General features: G+C 37.7%; 1 protein-coding gene across 1 annotated transcript in view; it reads left to right on the top strand.

Moving 5' to 3' along the window:
• Nucleotides 1–359: 359 nt before the first annotated feature.
• The window catches only part of CD86 (CD86 molecule), a 76,549-nt gene continuing 50,857 nt past the window's right edge, over nucleotides 360–26,051 (top strand). Inside the window, exon 1 of the mRNA XM_004606768.2 lies at nucleotides 360–458. The gene's annotated coding sequence lies outside the window, so the exon portion shown is untranslated. The remainder of the gene's footprint in view (nucleotides 459–26,051) is intronic.

Genomic DNA, 26,051 nt, shown 5'->3' with positions numbered 1-26,051 from the left:
TGTATCATACAGATGAAGTGCTTTCCCCCCCTCTTTTTAATCATCTTATTTTTCAGGTTTTTTGAGGGAATTTCAAGAGGGGGAATTTTTAGCCAGCCTCAGCTTGATGTCATTCATGTCTAGAACCCTTACTACTGAACAATAGTATGTTTATATATTTATATATAAATATATATAAGAGTATGTTTATATATTTAGATTGAAGTCCATGAACTCAAATGCAAGGAAAGGGTTAAATTTCTTCACCAAGTGCCTACAGAACCTGAAGAAAAAAAAAAAGAGGAACAGCTTTTATTAAAGAAAGCTCAGGGTGCCTGGTCACTGGGGAGGAAGCTTTTACAAGCAGAGGAGGGCTTGCTCCTTCTTCCACTATAACAAGGACTTACAGAGAGAGCCAAGGGGGATCACTTCCAGACAGTTGTTCAACAGCCAAAGCAGGCAAGACAGATCGTAAGTGGGTAAGTGATCATCACTATTCCTTCAAAGGCTAATAAGACTTAAGTGACTCAGTGACCACCTGAGATTGAGGATGATGCTATTTTCTGTCCTATCTACCTAAGAATGCTAATCTGTGTCAAGGAGGTATTTATACAGAATCCAAAGACAGGAACAAATGGAGAGGGGAGGGAGCCCTATTTTGTGAAATGTTAGCTGAAGGCACAAAGCCATTCTCCTATTCTTGAAGAATCCATTCTCAATTGAGTTCATATGTCCAATATGTGGAAGCTTTTAAAAATGTTTCTACCAAGGGGGTAGGAGGGACAATGGGTAGGGAACTTGTCTTGCATACGGCTGACATGGATTCCATTTCTGGCATTCCATAGGATCACCTGAGCCCCACTAGCAGTAGTTCCTGAATGCAGAGACAGGCCACATTTCTGTCTCTGCACTCAGGAATTATTCATGGTGTGCTTTGGGGACCCTATAGGATACCAGGGATCTGAACACTGCCAGGTGTGGCCCAAAAACAAACAAACAAACAAAAACCCATTTCTACCAAAGACTTCTGTTACTTAAAAGTGAGAATTGTTTGAGGTACCAAAAAATTAATTGATTGCTGTTTTTTGAGAATAATTAAATTTTAGTTTGCACTTTTTTCAAATATTTCAAACATCCAAATTATTTAAACAAGCAAGAGATTTTTATAATAACAAATTATGAAAAATGATAGCACGTTTTGTGTACACCAAGGGCAGTATGGTGTGGAGGTGAGAAAATAAGATAGAGAAGGCAGAAGGAGAGAAGGCAAGGAAAAAAAGAGAAAAAAACACAGAAGCCAGATAATGAGTCATAAGCTAGCTGAGAGAGATTCTGAGCAGAGTGAGGTAGTGAAAAGTGGGAGAGTAATTCAGTTTACTACTGGGTTTTTAATGTGCAGAACATGGTGTGTATTTAACTTGTGTTATTTCACTAAATTTTAATTTTTGCAGGGACTCTCAAATAATATCAGCATTCTGTTGTATGGATGAGTTCATTTTGGCTTAAAGAAGCTACCTAACACATTCAAGATCATGTGCTCCTAAGGAGCTGAGCTGAGATCCTTTCTTGCCATTTTGCTCTAAACCATCTTTGTCACACTGTGGCAGCTCCCATGGTGAGGATTTACTGAAAAAAGTCACACCCACCCTCTCTTAGACAAGGCAGTTGAAGTCAGTCATTATTTAGTCATTGTTTTCTTAAATTTTTTAGCATTTTTTTTTCAAAATTGCAGTCATCCCTCATCTACCCAGTGTTTACTGATATGGAAAACAGTTTTTCTGCCTTTATGTGAAAAAATGAGAACTGTATTTTCAAGAAAAGATTTATTCTCACTCCAATAGAATTTTGAAATACTGTATGAAAAAAATAAATTTTAGAATTGACTGTGTTTGTGGAACCACAAAAGTTTTATCACTTATTTACACCAGTAATTATGACACACATATATAGATTCACATGCTGAAGTCTATGATACAGGCCAAATATGTCAATATTACTCTTGAATTAAGATTCTCTCTGTTGGGACAGATATAGGAAGATTGCACTCATTTGTGGAATATAAAGTAACAGAATGGGAGACTAGCACCCAAGAATAGTAGAGATAAGTACCAGGAGCTTTGCTTCATGGCTTGGAAACGGCCTCACACGCTAGGGGAAACAACAGTTCAGATAAAGAAGGGACTACCCAGTAAAGGGTGACTAGAGGGCCGCCCTGGGGATGGGAGATGCATGCTGAAGGTAGACTATAGACTGAACATGATGGCCATTCAATTCTTGCATTGCAGACCACAATACCCTAAAGGATAGAGAGAGTAAAAGGAAATGCACCTGCCACAGAGGTGGGAGGTGGGGGGGAGTGAGGGGGGAGAAGGGAGGGATATTGGGAACATTGGTGGTGGAGAACGGGCACTGGTGGAAGGATGGGTACTTGATCATTGTATGACAGAAACGTAAGCAGAAAAGTTTTTAAGTCTGTTACTGTACCTGACAGTGATTCATTAAAAAATGAAAATTTTAACTTAAAAGAAAATTATCTCTGTTTCACAGAGCCTGAAAATTAATCAGAAACTGCAAGTTGAAAAAACTTAAATGGTCAATAAATAACAACTAGTCTCACCAGAAATTAAAGAATTTTTAAAAAATCACAGTAGCAAATAGGTTTTTTAAAAGGCAAGTGAGCAGGAAAGACTCTCATATGCTGCTTAAGAAGAAGGACAACTCATACTTTTACCACCACCTTCTGATAGCAATGTGATATTTCTGTGCAATAATTTGGTGGTACATATCAAAATTCCTTAGAATACATATGCACTTTAATGAAGCTTTTTGCATTTTTTTAGAGTTTACTTAAAGGATAGATCATAAATATTTGTACAGTTTTGGGAATGTGTATGTTTTATCTTGCCTTTATTAATAATAATAAGAAAAATCTTAGAAACAAGTTTCTAAAAATATATAATTAATTATGGAATATTTTAATGAGTACAATTTTAAAATGGTTAAAATTTTTATTGATGATATATTTTAGTGTGGTTAGCTTAAGGATAAAGAAGATACAATGTTAGTATTTGTAGATCTAATATCTATACATGAAATTTTAGAAATACTGACCACTTTGGCTTTAGATTTGGAGTCACGCATGGCAGTGTTCAAGGTCTACTCTTAGCTTTATGTTTGGAGGAATCACTTCTAGTGGTTCAGGGGACTAAACCCAGACCTCAAGCAAGCAAAACATCCACTCCAGATCTTTGAGTCATCCCCCAGGTCTTAAGGACATGTTTTATTTTCTACTTTGTGTTTTGGGAATTGGGTCACATCTGAAGACAGAAAAAATTAAATAGTGTATTTAAGCAAAAGGAGCCAATAGCTGGCCTAATTCAGAACAGAAGTTGTCTAGCAGTATAGGATCACTTATCATTTGTGGGATTCTGCTATTAGAGCTTTGGTCCTTTGGGTTGAAGTTTTATACTCCTTGACTCCTCTTGAAACAGGCTCACTTTACTCAGTACTCATTTCTAGACTGTTTCATGTGAAAGATAGCAGCACACTCATTTCCTTATTTTACAGATGTGATGACATTTCTCTAGAGTGAGGTGTGTAATGGAAGGAAAAAGAGTGCAGTGATTAAGCATCCATGCTTTGGAATCAGACTACTAGGGTTTACCTCTTGTTTCCTACTATCTTCTAACTAAGATCCTTAGACAAGTTGTCTAACCTTTGTAATCCTCATATTTTTAAACTTATAATTTGTTGATAATTGTGATATGTCATTAAGTGGTTGTGAAGTTTTCATTAGATAAATTACACAGGGTGCTTAGAACTTTACTCTGGTAAGTACTCTATTAGTATTAGGATTTGTTTGTTTTTTGTTTTGTTATAATAACTGTTGGGATTAAGAAATGGAAAGGAAGTCCTTTGTCTAAGACTATGTAACATCTTGGTGGCTAGGACTAGAATTCAGGACTTTTTTTTCCCAGAAGAAATGCTCAATATCCTCTGATATTACAGGACAATACCAGGCTGCACCCCCAGGAGAACTGTCCTGAAACAGAGAACTGTCCTGAAACAGAGAGATTCCAAAATAAAGTGAGTCACCTCCAGAGAGTGGCTCTGATCACAAAGGAAAGCTAAATGCTAATAAAGAAGGGGAAGCCAAGGAAAATGAGAACCAAATTTAGGTGCAAAAATTAAAACAGAGTCAAGAAATAATGTGGTTAAAAAAAGAGATGGTCAGAATTCCAGCAGGGGCTGTTATAAATCACCAGTGTGGCCTTAAGGGTGCTAATATGGTTTAAAAACCCAAGATCTAAGTGAATAAATAAGCAGGTAAACTTAGATGCACTGGAGATCCCATGCATATTTTCAAGGAGATGCAAACAGTCAGTAATAGTAGAGAATAGGGTGGAAGCTGTGTAGGGACAATAAATCCCTTGAGACTAGGCACCTACTTCTCCATATCCTTGTCCTTAATTCATAACTAAGTCTAAAAATTCATCAACAGATGAGAACCTAATGAAATTTGCTATAATTTTTTTCCTCTGGCAGCAGAGTGCAAGATTGATTTGGGGTTATAAGGAGACTCTTCAGGAAATTATTGAAATAATCCAAGGAAAATTGTTGAGGACATGAAATAAAGGCAGTTCTGATGAGATGAGAGGTGGGTGATGCATGTAGGAGAGGTGAAGCACCAGAATTGACAAGGTATGATTTTCAGTAGAAGTGGCACTTAAAGGAAAGATCTATGGCATAATGGAAGCCTTCACAAAATGGGAAATAAAGGAAGTGAACTGAGACTGAGTTAGAAAGAGAGAGTCTGAGTTAGAAATAGAATATGAACTTCTGATTTTCAGCGCTGTCTGACCACCAATCTCTGTTGTTTAAGTCATTCTATTTCCTGTAATTTGTTTCCACAACTCTTGCAGATTTGTCTAAGCAAAGAATCAGGGATAGCCTTGCAGATTTGTCTAAGCAAAGAAATAGGAGTGTGCACAATACCTTAGGGAAAGTACCTCCTGCCAGAGAAAAGTCCAAAAAGTAATCAGAAAGGTGGTGGCAACAAAGAATTGATTAGTTCAACTAAACTAAGAGGAGAAAAGTGTTTTCCCAAAGAGAAGGGTAGTCACAGAGTCAAATTCTACAGAAAGGTGAAGTAGGAGAATGACTACTGACTGAAATGTCAGTCCAGGACTCCCTACGACCTTCGCAGAATATTGTAATTAAGTTGAGGGAACATATATTAGAGAGCTGAGAATATATAGAAACAGCACAGACTGTTTGTGAAAATGTTTGATGAGAATAGGGGACCTCGTCACTGGACTGAAGTCATGTCCACTGTTGACAAAAAGACACATGGAAACAAGCTGAAGTTTATAAATCTAGTTTGCCACACTATTGTCGTCTTCCCTTCTAAACTTTAATTTATTCAGTATGAGAGGACAGGAAATTCGACACTTCCTTTTTCCACATAAAACTGATTTGAGAAGAATTCCAGGAAGAAAATGATTCGTATTTTTTGTTTTCTTTAGTTTGGGAATCAAACTCAGCAGTGCTCAGGGACTATCCTTGGTTATTTGCTTAGAAGTGACCTTTGGTGGCACTCAGACCACATGTGGTGCCAGGGATTTGAACTAGGAGCTGTGAGTTGCAATGCAAGCAAGTTAATCTCTGTACTATATCTCTGGCCCCCAGGGTTGATCTTTAAGAAAAGAATTTTGACAACTATCATCTACATGTTGGGTTTCTAGAACCGAAATGAAACATTCTGTTCTGTGTATCCACTAGAAAGTTGTTATTTTAGAAGTCTCAAATGAAATCTGGGTGAATCCAGTGACTCCAGAAAGAAAATGTGGATAAAATTTGAGGTATCACTTAAAATTTGTAGGTAAATGAGGGAAAGTGAAACTGCATTTTATATGCAGATATTTAATATGTATTTTTTTAATGGAGGTATTAAAACATCTTCTTAGGGGCTAAAGCCCAGTAGGCAGGACACTTGCCTTATACGCTGCTGGCCTGGGTTTTTTCCTGGTATCACACATGGTTTCCTGAGTACCACTAGGAGTAATTCCTCATGCAGAGTCAGGAGTAGCCCCTGACCATCACCAGGTATGACTCCCCCCCCCCAAAAAAAAAGGGGAAAAAATCAACCTTTTCTTAGATAGTTTTGAAATATAAAATTTTCTTTCAGTAGCCTTAGGGGTATTATTGCCCACATGGCCTAAGTGTTATAGATAGTTTATATTGTTAGAAATCAAATTAGAATTTACTAAAATATCTAGTAAAAAAATAAAAAGAATGAACCTTTAATTGATTAGTCCAGTTAATAAATAAATTTCACATTTACCCAAAATTAACCACTAGTAAAACTAGATAAACCTAGATGATCACTCTATTTTCAACCAACTAAACTATAAATCTTTAGACATGACCTGAGAGTTTTAAAGTATTATGAAGAGTAGCACTGTAGCACTGTCGTTCCATCAATTTGTTTGAGCAGGCACTAATAACGTCTCCGTTGTGAGACTTGTTGTTACTGCTTTTGGCATATTGAATATGCTCTGGGTAGCTTGCCAGGCTCTGTAGTGTGGGCGAGATACTCTCGGTAGCTTGCCAGACTCTCCTAGAGTGACGGAGGAATTGAACCCAGGTTGGCTGTGTGCAAGGCAAATGCCCTATTCGCTGTGCTATTGTTCCAGTCCAAACAGTGCAGAAAAATAATTAACTTAATATTTTAATAGTGTAATTGGGAATAAAAACAATTATGAAGTAAAAATCAGTCCATTTGGTTAATAGTTTAATAATATTAAAAAATAAATGAAAATGACAAAAATATTCATTTTCAGTAAATATTACAGAAACATCAATTCAAAAACCAGTGATAGATTTTTCCTTATTAGATAAAATAATAAATAACAAATCGTCCAAGTATAATGGGCAAAATATTTAAAAAGAGATTCCCCTTGAAAGAAGCATTTCTACAGATGCAAATAAGTATATGTAAAGATGCTCACGGAAAGCACAATTAAAGTCATAGTGAGATTATCATACACGTATCATAATGACTAAGATTAAGAACATACCAAAAGTTGTCAGGATAGAGGAAAAAAATGGATCATTCATACACTGGTGAAGATGAAATGGTACAGTCACTTTGGAAAACAGTCTGGCAGTTTCTTCCAAAACTTAATATGCTTTCACCATAAGAACCAGTAGTTGATTTCTTGGACATTTATTCCAGGGAGATAAAGACATATTCAAAAGAAAAAATCAGTATATGAATATTCATATAAGCTTCATTTATCAAAGTAAAAATCTTATGAAAATGTCAGTCAGTGGATAAATGTTTAAAGTTGTATACTGTGAAAAGCTACTTGAAAATAAAAAGGAAAGGACTATTGATAAATACACAAAACTAGACAAATGTCTAGGAAACAGGTACTAAGTAAAAGATTCCTAACCCAAAGTGTTGCATACAGAAGATTTCATTCATACGACATTCTTTAAATAGCAAAATCACAGAGACAGAAAATGAATTGGTGGTCACCATACTTAGGAATGGTGGCGAAAGATGTGACTACAAAGAGACATCATAGAGGATCCTTACAGTAGAATAGTATCATAATGGCAGTTATTACTTAAACCTACACATGTGCTTAAATTATATACAAATATATACATGCACCTTCCTATAGACCAGTGTATATAAAATCAAAATTGGTGAAACCTTAATAAATTCTAGGGATTATACCAATGTCAACTTCTTGACTTTGATACTGTGCTACAGTTATGCAAGATGCTACCACTGAAGGAAACCAGGTGAAGCATATAGAATAGCTCATTATACACTTTTTCAACTTCTATTGAATTTTTAATTATCTTGAAATAAAACACTGAAAATACTGTGTGTGCACCATGCATGCATGTACATGTGTGTTTGATGCTGAGGATTAAACCAGGGCTTCACACTTTTGAGACTTGTATTCTACCACGAGCTACATTTCTAGCCTCAACAACGTAAATTTTCTCAAATATTCAAAATTTTTATTTCACTAAATATTAAAAAGTACCAATGCAACTATTGATATATTTTTATTTATTAAATAAAAATTGATATTTTATTACATATTAATACATTTTAATACATTGGCAGTATTGTCAATGAGTGCCTTTGTATTACTGACAATAGAATCAGAAAGGCTATATTTCTGGAAAGCAGTAAATTAACATGTAGTTATATCTTAATGGAATTTATATACCCACCCATTCTGATCATCTCTTATTTCTGTATTCTTGTTAATATTTCTTAAAGCTAATTTAGCATGCTTGTTCTAATCTCTATGCTGCATATCATACGCCACAGATGAGTAAACATGAATTTTGTCCTCAGCAAATTAGGATTAGGAGCAAATATATAAACTAAGATTATTTTTTATATCAGTGATGTGTGTTTTCATAGATGCATAAAGGTCTTCCATTTGCCTATATGTGAATGTCATATGCAATGGCAAAGTGCTAAGAAGTTGGTCTTCTTTTTTAAAGAAACTCCTTAAATATATTTTGCAAAACTAATTACAAGATTCTGAATGCCTGAAGCTATTACCTGTTCATGGAGTTCTGTTCTGTTCCTTCAAATATGAACAATAATCTAGCTGGATAAAGTATTTTGGTGATGTATTCACTTTATTGAGTTTAAAAAATGTTCTTTTTTAAAACTATATCCCAACACTCTCTTCTGGATCGTAAAGTTTCATTGGATAGATGTGTCATAAATCCTATGGGCTTACCCTTGTAAGTTCCTTTTTTGACTTTGTTGTTTTCAATATTCTGTCCTCAGCTTTTGTCATTCTGACAAAATGTATCTTGAAGATTTCCTATTCTGGTTGATTTTTGTTGGACTCCAAGTCTCTTGGATCTGGGTGCTGTACTCCTCAACTCTGGGAAGCTGTTATTTATGACTTTTTTATCTAGTTTTCTTCATAAAATTTGTCTTCTTTTTTATTTTCAGTGATATTGATGGTTCTTATATTGTTTCTCTTAAATTCATCAAATAATTCTCTACTGTGCTCTTCATTTCTTTTCAGAATTTTTGCCACTTCCTGTTGTTTTCTAAAGGTTTCCTCTACCAAATATACTGTAATTTGGGGGGCCACACCCAGCAGTTCTCAGGGTTTAATCCTGGTTCTGCATTCAGTGATCACTCCCGGCAGAGAATTGGGAGGAGGTATGAGGTGGCACTTCGTGCAAGACAAGCATTCTACCAGCTATACTACCTCTCCAATCCCCTTCTGTATTTCATCTTGGATGTCATCTATTTTTTTCCTCAGCTGCTGTAATTCTGCTGCTCAGACTTCTAATGAGTTTTTTTTTAAGTATGTTACCTACCATATTCTTCATTTCTTTCTCTTCTGATTGTAGTTTTCTTATTTTCAATGTTATATTTTCTTATGTTATGCACACTGCCTTGAGAGCTTGTTTGGAGGTTCTAGCAGGGGAGCATAGCTACTCGTATACCCTTGACCGAAGACGGGTCCCCCTTTATTCGGGGAAGGTCATTCTCTTTGACCAAGCACGCAGCTCCTGAAGGGACGCACGTGGAGCGGTGAAGGAGGAAGTACCCCGCCTAGTAGCCAGATCAGCGAAATCAACCCTGGTGATCAATGGGGTGACAGATGTCACAGCCAGACCTCCCTCACATCCAGCGATAGCACAGCAGGTAGGGCGTTTGCCTTGCATGCTGCCGACCCAGGTTCGATTCCTCTGTCCCTCTCAGGGAGCCTGGCAAGCTACCGAGAGTATCCCACCCACTCCGCAGAGCCTGGCAAGCTACCCCTGGCATATTCGATATGCCAAAAACAGTAACAACAAGTCTCACAATGGAGACATTACTGGTGGCCGCTCGAGCAAATCGATGAACAACAGGACGACAGTGCTACAGTGCTACAGTGCACACTACCTGTACCATTATTTCTTTGATCTCATTAAACATCCTTACAATGGTGTCACTAAAGTAATTCTCTGAGAGTCTCCAGAGCTGGTTGGTACTGATGGAGGCTTCTGTCTTATTATTTTCACTTACTGAGCTTGGTGGCATCTATGCATCTTCCCTATTGTATTGCTTTGCTGAGAGTAAATTTTTGTAGTTAGCCCTTCTGGGAGTCTCTGAGGAATGAGGCCAGGCATTTTTTTTTCCATCCTTGCCCATATTCATCCAGTGACAAGATGTATAAGCATGACCCTTGTCCTGTGGGATGAGGAAAATATGTCATACAGGTGTTTATGTAGCTGTATGATTCAAGAGATATGGATATACACCTGCCAAGATGGCAGAGGTTGAGTGTGGAGGCAGCGAAGACTGGGCTAGAAAAGAGGGAAATCTGCTTCATCTTCTCAAAATGCCATTGTTGTTAACCTCATCTTGAAGGTTGCATTAGTAAGAAAGGATGTGGAAAAAAAAAAGAAAAGGATGTGAGATAGGAAGGTTGCCTTCTGAGATAGATACATATTTTATTTATTTATTTTGCTTTTTGGTTTACAATACTATTAATAGTTTCCTATGTATGTAATACCAACACTACACCCATCAACATAACCATACTCCCTCCCCCAAGGAACCAGGCCCTCTCCCTCACACCCTCCCCAACTCAATTGTGTGGGTCAATTATATTGACTTTTAATCTTTGTTGCTACTTTGCTATGTATCTTCAAGTCCCATAAATGAGAGAGAGCATTCTGTATTTTGTACCTTTTATTCTGACTGACTTCATTCAGCATGAGAGATTAAATTTATATTATGGAATTAAGGTTTTGTTCTGACTAAAAAAAAGATAAATTGACAATGATTTTACTTTGCTAAGCATGATGAAAACAAGTTCAAAGTAATGTAGTGGTGCAATAAGGACTCAATGTTAGGAGAATAAAACTCACCACCACCTACATAGACCCTGACCTAGCAGAAATGAGTAGTGTAGGTTGTGGTTAGCACAGCTTCATGACATCTAACTGGTGGATGAGACCTATTTCAAGGAATGCTGTTGGCCACCACTCTTTCCTGAGTCTAAAAATCTGATTCATACAATCTAATCTTATTATTCAGGAGAAGTTTGAATGAAGACTTGCTGATGAATCTTTTGTTTTTTCAAAGAAAGCTTCCATGTACAGAAAGAGTATTTTTCCTAGGCCATCAGATTTGCTCTCTAACCTCTGCTAGCAATACAGAGATTCAGAGGATCTCACTGTGATTGAAAATGGTTAAGAATATATTTAGATAAATAGATAAATTGATGAAAATCAAGTTGGAAATTTAAAAATTAGTAATATATTATATGGGGACTGGACTATAGTAATTCAGGGCTAGATAGGAGGAAAATAGGAGTATCTGTATATTTATTTACTCAATAACATATTCTTAAATGTTGAGAAAATAAAGATGAATCAGGTAAAGATCCTTAGAATTTACTAAGTAAAGACATTTTACCATAGTTAACACTTCCTATCATTTGGTAGAAATGATAGTTTATTGCACTTCAAACTATCTTGTTTCATTTAATTCTCACAATTCCAGGAGGGAGTTATCATTATTTTACAAAAGTAACAATTGAATCTTAGAGATGAAATATAACTTGCTCTGGTCACATAAGCGAAAAATGTGTAAAATATACAGTGAAAGAACAGGGCATAATGAATTTCCTCTTAGCAGTAAAAAAGATCTGTGGATGGAACTGCTTGAGCTCAGAGAGAGTCATGATGGGTCAAGGTCTATACCAAGCTCTGCAAACTATGAAGCCAAGAACCAGAGAGCCAGGGTCTAGAGCAGAGGTCAAAAAATGAAGGCCAGCAGACAAAAATAGTACATATACAAACATTTGTCTTTAAACAGATAAAAAAAGAACTGAATTATAATTAGTTGCCAATTTTTAACAATTCTAAGTTGCACATCAATTTAAATTTCTAGCTTCCCTGGAAAATCAGGACACCTGACAACACTACATATATTTTCCCAATTGGTAATAACCAGTGAATTTGGCAGAAGTTGGCAAGCTTCCATTGGGGTCTTTGTGCTCCTTTCATGTGGCTTGCTTTACTCACTTAAGCTTCCTGCAGCATCTGGCCGGCACTAAAATCTATTGACTTAGATCTAGAAAGTGAGCCAAATTAAATACAGTTAAGAGTTTGGAGGACAGAAGCTTGGGGAGTTTAAAAGTCAGAAATATATGAAGGCACCATTTAATTTATTCCTTAAACTTTGGACAGGAATTGATCATAAGATCTTTTCCAGGGGGTGAGAGAAAGTAGATTGGAAGAGAAGAAGAACTTGATTGGAAAGAAGGTGGAATTTGAAAGACATAAACTTGGAGAATTTTAGAAGTCTCCATCGTATTAACTATTCATAATTGCTAGAAAAGAAGAGAGGAGGGGAAAATGAGAAGAACACAAACTCAGTTTCTTTCAAGGCCTTCACACCTACCACGAGAGTTTTCCCTTTAGTTCTTTCTGCTCTTAGGTTTACTTCTAGGTGGGCGGTAGCTAAGAAAAATATTCCTTAAGTTTAAAGATACTTTAGGCAGTTTACTTACATATATAGACTTCTGTTAGATTTAAAGTTTCCAGGTTTATAGAGGGTGAGGATTAAGTAATTCCTGAGTGCATGCGCCAAGTAACCTCTGAGCATCGCCGGGTGTGACCCCCCCAAAAAAAACAACAAAATATTTCTCCCTTAAAAATAGCAATGAAGAAAATGAGTAATTTACTGAAAGTTGCACAATTAGGAAGGGGCAGAATGAAGAGATTCATAATTATTTATTATAGCAAACCATTCCCACAACATTTAGGCCAAAGGCACTATGCTGATATGACATACTAATGAGGTTGTATTGCATTATTGGCTAGAAATTAAGGTATATTTAATTCACTGAAATCTTGAAGTCACCAACTATGTGTCCATGAACATGTGCCTAACCTCTCAGTTTTCTCATATGAAAAACTTTGTAACTTTATTGTATTTAATAAATGAAGTAATACATTTAAAGTACTTAGCAAGTTCCTCACTTATAGCTAATGAGCTATTAAACAGATACTAAATTTTGAAAACACTCACTAGACCTGTTACTAAGACTCAGGGACACAAAGGGGAGTGAAATGAGTTTCCTGTACTGGTTCTCCCTTCACGTCCAGCTTCATGAAAAATGAAATTTTAATACAATGAGGACATCATTATAATGGAAGAATAAATAGTGTTATCTGGGAGGAAGGTGAAGACATGGTTAGAAAAGGAAGAAAGGATGGCAAGAAAGATTTCCAATGTGTTGAGGGGGGAGGGGATACTTTTGTAGGATGGGCTTTATGGGCATAAGGAATGTTTGCACAAAGGCAAAAACAAAATGTAAAAACATCAATAAAGGGTTTTGGAGGGTCAGGGAATAGTGAACAGTTCAAGTGACTAGACGGTAAATTATATAAGTTGATGAATAAAAGCAAAAATGAAAAATTGGATTTAGATTGTGAAGAGCCTTTATGACTTGCTAAGAAGCACAAACACTAACCCTGAAGAAATAAAGATCAAATATTAAAAGTAAGTATATTTCACAGTCAGATTATTTTTGATGGAAGATAGGGTATAAGGATGATAAGAAGAAGAGGGAACCAAAGGAAAGGTGAAGACCCTTAAACTGGCAACTCCAAATTAAAAGTGGGTGTTGACAATGAGGTGAAGATGACATAAACATAATGTGTGAAATTCGAAATATGTAAATGGCTTGGTTGATTCTTACCACAGTCATCCCAGAAGACCAAAACAAAAACACAGAAAATCTCTTTTGTTTGTATGCAAATAGCGTACAGTCAAAAAGCAACTCAAGAGTGATGACAAATGCAATATTTTGTTTTCAATCCATTACATGAGAAAGTTTACCTTGGGTTATAAATGCTAGCCTTAAGAACCCAACTCTTTTTTTTTTATTAAAAATTTTTTTATTAGTGAATCACTGTGAGGTACAGTTACAGACTTACAACTTTCATGCTTATATTTCAGTCATACAATAATTGAGTACCCATCCCTCTACCAGTGCCCATTTTCCACCACCAATGGTCCCAGCATCCCTCCCACCACCCCCATCCCACCCCACCTCTGTGGCAGGGCATTCCCTTTTGCTCGCTCTCTCTCCTTTGGGGTGTTGTGGTTTGAATAGAGGTATTAAGTGGCCATCATGTTCGGTCTATAGTCTATTTTCAGTACTCATCTCCCATACCAAGTGAGCCCTCCTAGCACCCTTTACTTGGTGGTCCCTTCTCTATCTGAGCTGCCTTTCCCCCCAGCATGTGAGGCCTGCTTCTAAGGAAAACCCAACTCCTTTCTTTAAAACTGGACCTAACTAATGCAGGGCTCATTTGAGATCATTTTCCATCTTAAACAGGGTTTGAGGAAAATTTGTTAAGACTTTTTGAAAGAGCTTATCCTTTAAGTCATATTTCAAGATAATAGGAAACTTATGACTATTTCTTTCAAGTAGTAACATTTTTGTATGGTCTTGGACCTTTAGATCTTCCAGTTCAAAGTGTGTAAAGGGAAGAGAGCAGCTAAAATCATACCACTCAGATTCTGTGCCACCAACTTGAAAGTTGCAAAGCGCAGTTTGGAGTCTTCACAGGAGTCCTGTGTGTGTTGTTTTTGAATACAAAGATGCCACAGGGAAGTGAGCCTTTAGTGTGCAATGCTCTTCTGGCAATTCCTCTGTGAAATAGAAGCTTTAATGAAACCAACGGGGGCCTAAGAGCTCAAATGGTTAGAGTACATGCTTGACATGTGGAAGTGATGTCCAGCACCACATGCCATATCCTCACCCCAGCACCACCTAGCTTATAGCCATGGTGGGCCCCAGCTGCACTGCTTGGAGCATTGAACCATGAAACCTACACAGCTCTTATTTCTAAGAGTGGCTCCCAGAACTGGCTCAGTGGCTCCTGAATGCTATTTGGGAAGTGTCTTTCTCCCCCAATTTTTTATGCCTTTGTTTTTTGTTTTTGTTTTATTTGGGGGCCACATCTTCCAGTAATCAGGAGTTACTTTTGACTTTGTGCTTTAGGAATCACTCCTGCTGGCATCTGGGGGACCATATTCAGTGTTAGGGTTAAACCAGGGCCAGCTGTGTACAATGCAAATGTCTGACCTGCTGCACTATTTCCTGACCCCCTGGTTTTCTTTTTTAACAATCTTAGTCATATTGCATTGTTACATACTCTGTATATTTCAAAGTATTTTACTTTACAGTGTATGTTTTATTTATACTCTCATATAAATATTTTGCATAAAAGGTACTTTCATAGATCTTCAAGCTTCCCTAAATTTGAAATATACTGCCATTTATTAAAATGTGTTAGTTTTGTTATTATGAGATCCCTTCCTCTACACACATAGGAAAAAACACATGTGGACTTAACTCTTTAAGCCACTTCTCATTTAGAATATTACCCCATTTTATTTCTTCTAATGAGATTATAACATTATAAGAAAATGGCAAATATCAGATGCTTTGTCAAAAAAATTTCTGAGAATGTTTGTTTCTTGCCTTATCAAATAGGCCACTTGAAACTCAGGGGGCCCAATATTCTGAACTGGATTTCATGCAGGCAGGAAAGAAATAGATGTAGAACCAAATATTGACGTCATTGGTCAAAGGGATATTCTGCACATAGCTTTGCTGCTATAATCCTGGTCTCTTGTATTGATGAGTACTCAGGGTGAAACATGTGTCTCTTGGGCCCCTTGGCTGTGGTTCTTCTCTGGTCCAGTCTTGTGTTTTGACCTATAGTCCAGTTCACTCATCCTGGGCCTGCTCCAGAGGCAACTTGCTCTGTAGGGAGGCGCTCCTAAAATGCCCCATTCTAGGTGTGTCTCATTCTAGGTGGGCCTCCACCCGATTCTGGCATGTCTTCAGCAGATCATAAACTCCTCTCAGACCCTGATATTCAAGGGCAGGCTCACCACCTGCTAGGTTGTTGTCCCTCATCTAGGCTCTACCTAGTCCTTCCTTCCTCATCTTTCCCACCTATCCATATTAATAAAGTTATAGCTCTAAGAGCCATAATGAATCCTGAGACAATGATACTTCTTTCTCTATTTTTTCTTACTGCTTAAACTTATACAAAGTTCTCCCTAACTTACCTTTTAATATAAGCCAATGTAATTGTCACTCTAAATAGATGTATTCTGTAAATACTGGTGATGTGTTTTATTTAGTCACTATGTTACTTACAGGGGCTGGCACAGCTTTGTGTCATACCCATTGGTACTTAGGGGCTATTCATGGCTCTGTGCTCAGAATTGACCCTTAGCAGGTCCTGTTGATTCAAACTGAATCACTAGAATGCAAGGCAAGAGCCTGAACCTTTACACTGCTCTTTGGCTCCTACCATGTGACATTTGAGAGTAAATTCAGATAGTAATCCTTTACATTCACTTTATTTTTTTTTTACATTCACTTTATAGACCCTTGGAAATTCACTTGATAGATTCTGAGGGTGTCCTCACCTTTCTAACTTCTTCTTACAGGAATTTAGAGATAAGTGTGTTCCATGCTTCTAGTTTCCATGCTGTGGGTGGGGAGTATGGTTCAGTGGTGAAGCACATGTCTCCCATATGTGAAACCCTCAGATTAATCTCTAAGATCACAATAACAAAACTAATTTTTTGATTCCTCTAGAATCCTTGTATCCATGTTTAGAAGTTGAGCAAATACAAATTAAGAAATAGTACTTGTGGTCTCAATTTTAGCTTGCATGAATGATGGATATGAATTTACATCATGAGAAAGTTAATAAAAAGAGGTAACCCTGTGCAGCTAGAGAGACAGAATAGCTCAGACTAAGATGAGAGTAGAATGTGTAGCAGAGATTGTAATAGTGAGGATCTCTCCCTATCTCAGAGACTCACATGCAGGACATAAATACCAAAGTTGCAAAACTTTAATTCAGACCAAGAAAAAGGCCCAACTCCTAATGCCTACCTGTAGAGAATTTACTTCTAAATGTAGATCAGGATTGTATCTCCCCCCCAACACCACCACTGTCACTGTCACTGTCATTCCATTGCTCATTGATTTGTTCAAGTGGGCACCAGTAACATCTCTCATTGTGAGACTTATTGTTACTGTTTTTGGCATATCCAATACGCCACGGATAGCTTGCCAGGCTCTGCCGTGCGGGCGAGATACTCTCGTTAGCTTGCCAGGCTCTCTGAGAGGGGCGGAGGAATTGAACACGGCGTCAGCTGCATGCAAGGCAAACGCCCTACAGCTGTGCTATCGCTCCAGCCCAACAACACCACTAAATGAACTAATTTCTAAGAATGTTCCTCCAGAAACATGGAACTGAAAGCTATATTTTTAAATTGATATGGTCTCAGAAAATAATGGAGATTTTTCTTTCATTTACATAAGGCACTGATTAAAAAAAAAGTCTATGATTATGGACTCAAAAGATTACAGTAATATAGTGCTGGAGTTTCTCACAGCAATGTTTCATGTATGGCTTTTAGTTATAATGGTGCCCCATGGAGAAGTGAGTCTTTAGACTGTGAAATCAATGTTAATTTTCTTACTCACTAGTGTAGAAGTCCTCTCAAATGTCACATCATTAGTTTAGTTGCTTTACCAGGAATTTGTACATGTGGTTAGTAAGTGCACCTTTAAAGAAAAGTCTATACACTTTAACTTTTGAAAAGTCTGAAAGCTACAGAAAAAAATAGGTAATGGCGAAAAATTACCATCATCCCTCTTCTCTGTGCAGATGCTTCTGTTCTTCCATCTTGCATTATTGTGATTTTTTAATTAATGAACCAATTTTATATATGATTATTATTTATATGGGTTATACTCACAGAGGGTATCACTCCGAGCAGTGGTTTTTCTGGGTATCAAAGACCTGGTAATGTGGTACTCAGGGACCAGGAGGCTATGCTTTATAGTATTTATAAGTATCCATACTTAACAACCTGAAATGTATGTTGTTGGATACTAGTATGGGCACCCCAGCTTTTTCAAGGGAGTTGTTTGCTTGCAGGATTGTTTTCCATCCTTTGACTTTGAGTCTGTGTTTGCTCTGACTGTTCAGATGTGTTTTTTGTAGGCAGCAGAATGTTGGGTTCAGTTTCTGAATCCATTTTGCCACTCTGTGTCTCTTCATCATCATCATCATCATCATCATCATCATCATCAACCTGTTGATTGTCGATTTTCTCGAGCGGTCTCAGTAATGTCTCTATTCATCCTAGCCCTGAGATTTTAGAAGCCTCTCTTTACTTGTCCTTCCCAATGGTGCCACATTGGAGGCTCTTTCAGGGTCAGGGAAATGAGACCCATCATTGTTACTGATTTTGGCATATGAATACACCACGGGGAGCTCGCTAGGCCCTCCCATGTGGGCAGGAAACTCTTGGTAGTTTGCCAGGTTCTCTGAGAATGAGAACTAGGCTATAAGATGTTGCTTTCAGGAGCTTGGTTTTATAGTCTTTGGATGTTGGCCTTTGATGAGATGACATGGCGTGGGGAGCAGTTTCTGGGTGTGACCGCCTAGCTACTGGAAAATGGGGGATCCGGGTGGAAGAGGCCAAGTCCCAATCTGAGCAGGTTTGGAGATTTCAGCTCCGGGTCCCGCACACCTGGGTTCCTCTGCTGGTTCTTTCATGCGTGAGGCTCATCCGAACACGTAGAGAGGGCCTTGAGCATGGCCGTGGCTGGGCTGGGTTCCAGAGGTCTTTGGCTGCAGGGTCTTAGCTCGGGGCGGGGAAGGAAACTCAACCCTCCCCCACCAAGGGGCCCTGGTGAAGACAGCCAGGTGCGGGGGCAAGAGACTATCAATTGTTTTTAAAAGTTTGCATTTCCCTTAAATGTTGAAATTCCCATGTGCTTTCTGAACACTCTTTGATACAATAAGCACAATTTTACCATTAAATTCTGTACAATGTCAAAATTTATCCCTGTCTATGGATACTTTCATTTGGTTGGATAAAATAGAACAGATAAATCTGTATAGAAGCATAGATTTGGGAATTAGACAGACCTGATTTTATGTATTTACTCTGAACTGAAGCAAAATTTAATATTAAATTTCTCAGTCTATTTCCTGTAAAATAAACTTATTACCTTAATCATCATATGCAACTGAAAAAATAGATAATAAAATCTAGACTAATTCCTGACAAAACAAACAAGAGTTACCATTACCACTTATCTTTAATAAAACAGGAAAAGTTTACTTTAGTGACTTTATTTCATCAGTATAAAATGAAATATACCTTTTGAGTGAAATAAATTACAAAAACTTGTAACAGCTTTAGCAGGCATGTAGGATACTCCCAAATAAAATCTATCAAAAAGCTACTACAAGAAGACCAATGATTACACAACAGGCAAGGTGCTTGTCTTATATGCAGCCCACTGGGGTTCAATCACTAGCACCTATATGTTCCATTGAGCCAGTAAGGAAGAATCCCTGAGCACAGAGTCAGGAGTAAGCCCTGAGCATTGCTGGGTGTGTCCCTTAATTAGCATTAAGACCATTGATATTGAGAGAAATTATTGTCATGGAGTTTTGTGCCATCTTTCTGTAGGGGGTTGTTGTGCTCATAGGGGTTTTCCTTGTCTTACAGTAGTCCCTTTAGTCCTTCTTTTAAGTTTTGTTTTGAGTCTATGAAGTTCCTGAGCTGTTGTTTACCAATAAAATAATGTATCGTTCTTTGTTCTTTCAAGTTTGAGTGAAAGTTTAGCCAGATAAGGTATTCTTGATGAGGCATTTGTTTCATTGAGTTTTTTCACTATATCCCACCATTGTCTTCGGGCTTGGAGGGTTTCCTCTGATAGATCTGCAGTAAATCTAAGGGGTGCTCCTTTGTAAGTGATTTCCTTCTTTGACCTAGATGCTTGCAGTATTGTATCTCTATCTGTGACATCCATCATTCTGACTATGACATGTCTTGGAGTCTTTATATTGGGGTCTCTTTAGCTGGCACCTTTCAGGCTCCTTGGATCTGGATGCTCACATTCTCCAGCTCTGGGAACTTCTCAGCAATGATATTTTTAACTGTGGCTTTTTCATCGGGGTTGCTTCCCTGTCCTTCTGGTACTCTGATGACTCTTACATTGTTCCTCTTGAGATCATCCCCTAGGACTCTGATTTGCCCTAGAGCTATTTTGAGGTCTTTTTTTCCATCATTTGTTGTTACCTATAAGCTTTCGGCAGCTCATCCTCAAGCTCACTGATTCTGTCTTCGGCTGTAGCCGTTCTATTGTTGAGGGCACCCACTGAGTTTTTTATTTAATCTATTGAAACCTTTATTCGTGACACTTCTGTTTGTAGCTTTCTAATTTCTGCTCTTATTTCTTCCTGTATTTTATTGGCTGTCCATTCCATTGTTTCTTTCACGTCCTCCATTAATTTACTGGATGTCTGTTCCACCGTTACCTTGAGTTCATTGAAGATCTTCAACATTTCATCTCTGAGTTCTTTATCGGAGAGATCATATTTGTGGATAACCCCTGTTAAGGCCTCTGGAATCTTTTCTTCATCCACTCCTTGTGGTGGGAATTTTTGCTGTTTTTTCATATTGTTGTGAAATTATGGAGGTGGGACCTTCCAGTTCTCTATCGCTATTCCCTCTTGCTGCGATAATGGATTCTGGCTGGGCTCATTCAATGGTGGTCGCCTTTCTAGAATACCTCCTTCCTCTCAGGTGCTCCTCCATGATTTATGTAAGGTCTCTAGTGAAACTTTGGAGGATGTGATCTTTTATATTGGGCTTGTACTGCTTCTTGTGTTCACTGGTAGTTTTGGTGAAATTTGAATAGGCTAATGAACTGTTGGCCTATTGTATTTGAAATGGCCAGGATGTTCTCCACAGAATTAGGTGATAGATATTGAGATGTAAGTCTGGAGTGGAACACGATGGGGGAGGTGCGGGGGGAGGTAGAATATCTGCTGCTGCTGGCCCCACAAGAAGCCATACCCCCTTTTGTGGAGGCCACACCCTCTTTTGTGGAGGTCATGCTCACGGTCGCAAAGGCCATGCCCTCTGCCTGTCCCTGGGGGAAAGCACACTGGGAGCCAGAAACCATCCCGGGTTTTTTCCATACTTAACAGTGTTTGAAGATAAATGTCTATTTTTAAAGTAAAAAAATAGGAGTTTCAAACTTTATTCATCAAAAATAAGTTTCACAATTTCATAATCCACTGCAATATTATTTTGCATTTGGGATCAGCCAGAGGAACAAATAACTTATTTTCTAAAATGATAAGATGATTATATTTTTCAATCATACATTATCATAAGTTATAAATATTTTTCCTCAAGTAGTCAAAAATATCCATCAATAAGCCACTAATATATAAAAACTTGTACAACAATGTGTGTATAGAAACTATGTGTAGAAATTTGTCTACTGATCTGTATTTTGTGAAAATAATAAACTGTCTCATGCACTTGGGGATTTAAGGTAAAATCATTTGTATTTGACTGTATTTACTTAATGCCAAGTTGATCTAAAATTTTAGATGCTTAATAAAATTGTACATGTACAATAAATGCTAAGCACATTTTGTTTATGGAAGTATTTACTATGAGAGTCATTTGAAATTATTATTTTATTCTGAATTATGCAATTTGAAATGCAATACCTTAATATTTCATGCCAATTGCTGGAGCAATAAAGTACAATTTTTGCTAAAAAAAAAACAACTGTTTGAGAACCATAAAGTTCCAGGGATCAACTTCAGAGCCTATGACAGGTAAATGCTTTACCACTTGAGCTATCTCCTTAACCCTGATATATCGTTCTAAACTAAAATCACTGATCACTGTATCACTGTCATCCCATTGCTCATCAATTTGCTCAAGCAGGGACCACTAACATTTCCGTTGTGAGACTTGTTACTGTTTTTGGCATATCAAATACACCACAGGTAGCTTGCCAGGCTCTGCTGTGTGGGTGAGATACTCTCAGTAGCTTGCCAGGCTCTCCGAGAGGCGCAGAGGAATCAAACCCAGGTCGGCCACATGCAAGGCAAATGCCCTACCCACTATGCTATCGCTAAACTAAAATATATACATTAAATGAAGTTTTTCTTTCATACAATATATGTTCTGATTTTTTACAAATTTATTATAGATGTACACAGCCCTGCAGTATCATACTGAATGATTTCAATACACTAAAAATCCTCCGGGTGCCACCAATTCATCCTTTCTCTTATCCTCTGATAACCACTGATCTTTTGCTGGTTTGCCTTTTCCAGAAAATCTTGGTTTTTGCCTTTTAAGGATGTCATGCAATTAGGATCATACAGAATATAGACTTTCCAAATGACTTATTTTATGAAGCTATAGGATTTTGTTTTTGTTATTAGTTTTGTGATTTCACAGTACATTTCTTTATATCACTGAATGATATTCCATTATATGAATGTTGCATAGTTTATCCATTTGACCAAAGTCATTTTAGCTGTACCCAATTTGTAAATTAAAAATAAAACTGCTCTAAATGTTCATGTATAAGTTTTTGTGTAGACAATTTTCAAATAATTTGTGTAAAAACTTAAGAGCATGATTGCTGGGTTATATAGTAGACTTATGTTGAGCTTTGTAAGAAAATGTCAGAAGATGATATAAAGTGTTTATATTATTTCCCATTCCCACTGGTAATGAATGAGAGTTCCTGTTGCTCTAGTGATGGGAATTGTCTGTTTTTTGTAGTTCAATCATCTTATCTATGTAGTGACATCTCATTTTCTTTTTATTGGCAATTCTCTAGCTACATAAGATATTTTGCATCTTTTTTTATTTGTATATATGCCTTTGTATATTTTAAATGGGGAATCTTTTGTTCACTTTTAGATTGAGCAGTTGGTTTTATTGTCTATGAGTTTTAAGTATACTCTGTACATCTTGTATCCCTGCACTTTATCAGAAATGTGTTTTGAAAATATTTTAAATATTTCCTTCCAGTCTGTGATGGGTTTTTTCTTCTCTCAATGGTTAATATTTATGCAGTCAGAAAGAAGGATATTAAGACTTTTAAAACAGTAAATAAAAATTTCATGGTAAATGGTGTCAGGTGAGCCCAAAATTTCATAAAAAGAGGAAGGAACAAAGAGATAGTGCAGGGGATTAAGTCACTTTCCTTGCATGCCTACTACCCAATTTGATCCCTCATATTGACTATGATCCTTGAAACATTGCAAGAAGTGATCCCTGAGAGCTGGAAGTTCTGAGCACTGCCAGTACACATTTTCCCACCACTACCACCACAACTACAATGCCACCTAATACTTAAAATAATGATGTTTAGGGGCCCACGAGAGAATGTAGGGGTTAAGGTGCTTACCTTGCACCTGGTTTCACTCCCTTTTACCCTTAGCACCAGCAAGAGTGATCTCTCAGCGCAACACTGGGAGTAAAAGGGAATGAGTCTGGTTAGGAGGGCTATGACTGGTGAGTCAGTAGTGTGAAGGGTTGTGCAGTAAGGTTGAGAATAAGAATAGGACCCAACTCTGAGTGGTTTCACTTTTAAATTAAGAACAATTCAGGAACTGCTTTGACAGTTCAATACTGGAACACCACCTCCTGGTCCCCCACCCCCATCCTATGTGGACTATTCTGTGCATAGGATATGAATTTCTATCCCTGGGTCATGATATAAAGAGACTTTACTTACTTCATTTAATTTAAGCAAACCCCACCTATAAACCCCCATTTTAGCCGTTGGACTGGAAGCTCCATTCTATAAAAAATAAAAGATGTTTCCTATTAAAAAATGTGTTTCCTCCTAGAACACATCTAGAATTTAGAAAGCTTATTGGTGCCTAGAAAGTGGAGAAAGAAAGGACTGCTTCTCCTTGGTCTGTTTTGATTGCTGTTGACAACTTCCAAGCCACAACCACAGCATGTGAAGTCTGGCAATTCTCTGTCCCTTTGCTGTGGTGGAAAATGAGATTGTGTACCAAGCCTGGGCCCCAGACTAAAATACTAAAGACTAAAAACACTACCTCTGGAGGGAGGAACGCACATCCTGGGGCTATTAACCTTGCAGCACTGAGAGAGGAGTGCTTGGGTCCCCTGTTTGCTGAACTCATCCTCCTCTTTCCTTTCCTACCTTTGCCTGACACCTCAAAAGCACACTCACTTTGCTATCTTTGTGCCAGACACCATACCATTCACCCATGGGTTTTTTCAAACATCCTGAACTGCCTTTGGTTTAACTTTCTCCCCTGCAGAAAAGTCTGTGTCAAAAACAATCACAGAAGGCAAATTCTAGCATTTTTATTAATGGTGCAGCTACAATTATTCATAGAAACAATCTTAGCGCAGAATTACCACCACCAACTGCCTAATACTTTTAAACTGCCTTTTGGCCACTGAACAAAAATAAGGTTACTGGAATTGGAAAATTCTGTTAATTGGATGTTTCCAAATGTTCACAGAGCTCTAGTGTTGCTTCCCTGAGTATATCTTTCCTTGGTGATACCAGGGGAACATCTCTTAGAAAAAATTGTATAAATCCACCAGGAAAGTATCTGTCACCCTTGTCCAGCTATCGTCTCTCATTGTCACTCCTCTATTGATGCTTTTCCTAGTAGCCTTGACCTTCTCAAGTCTGATAACATTTGAAAGAGAGAAAAAGTGGAGAAATCACAGTCCTACACAGAATGCCATTCTCACAGGTTACTGTTAGCTTCCTCTTTTTTATTTAATTAATTTATTTAATTTGACTTTTGGACCATCCTCAGCAGTGCTCGGCTGAGCACCACCACAACCATCACCACCTGTTTAATAAGTAACTATATAGCATTTGGTTTTAGCTATTTCAGGCTTCTTGATCAAACCTTTTGAGGTTCTCAGGTTCACAAGTATACAAGTCAAGCATCTTTGCTACTATACTATCTTTCTGACCCTAAGCAATTGTAAACAATGATTCTAATAAAAGTCACAGGATTATAGCTTCCTCCTAATGAAAGGAGTTGATCTGTTTCATTCTGCTGCACCTCCTCTCAGAATTAAAAATATCAACAGGTGGAACCTTTTCTGTTCTTGTCTCTGGTGACCCATGGATAAAGTCTCCTTATCAGATTTTTGAGTGGCACAGTCTTGGAGAGTGGCTAATGCAATGAATAACATGCATGAAATTCAGAGTAGTTTTGATTGAATGTCAGCTCTCAATGCTAACACACAATGAAGATGGGGCCAAGGAGTGGTGATATGACTTAGCATTTGAAAACAGAGAATCATGGTTCTCCAGTCTCTCACGGGCAACTGTTTCCAGACTAATTTGAACTCTGACTCATTGACAAAAGTGATCTTGTCCCTGCACCTTTCCAGAGGTATGTAGATCAGTTCTGGGAAACTAGAGTCAGTGGGAGAGTGGCTAGGTTGACTAGGGTTTTACAGAGCATATAATATGAGGAACAGTGGAGAATCCTAATAGTATTTAGTTGAGAGAAGAGAATATTAAGGAAGTCTATCTTGATTGCTCTTGACAACTTCCAAGCCACACCCATAGCATGTAAAGTCTGGCAGTTCTCTGCCCCTTTGCTGTGGTGGAAAATTGAGTTTGTGTACCAAATCTTGGCCCCAGACTAAAAACACTACCTCCTCTGGAGGGAGGAACACACATCCCTGGGGCTGTTAACTTTGCAGCACTGAGAGAGGAGTGCTTGGATCCCCTGTTTGCTGAACTTACCCTTCTCTTTCCTTTCCTACCTTTGCCTGACACCTCAAAAGCACACTCACTTTGCTCTCTTTGTGCCAGACACCATATCATTCACCCATGTTTTTTTCAAATATCCTGAACTGCCTTTGGTTTAACTTTCTCCCCTGCAGAAAAGTCTGTGTCAAATAGATTACAGAAGGCAAATTCTAACATTTCTATTAATGGTGCAGCTACAATTATTCATAGAAACAATTTTATTCTAGTGTAGAATCACCACAACCACAACCACCACCACGTGCTTAATAAGTAACTCCATAGCATTTAGTTTTAGCTATTGGTTTTATGTAAAAAGATTATGTCTGTCTGTCCTCTGGGATTTCTTAG

Source organism: Sorex araneus, chromosome 2 (genome assembly GCF_027595985.1).
Source record: "Sorex araneus isolate mSorAra2 chromosome 2, mSorAra2.pri, whole genome shotgun sequence".
Lineage (NCBI taxonomy): Eukaryota > Metazoa > Chordata > Mammalia > Eulipotyphla > Soricidae > Sorex > Sorex araneus.
This window is presented reverse-complemented; position numbering and strand designations above follow the sequence as displayed.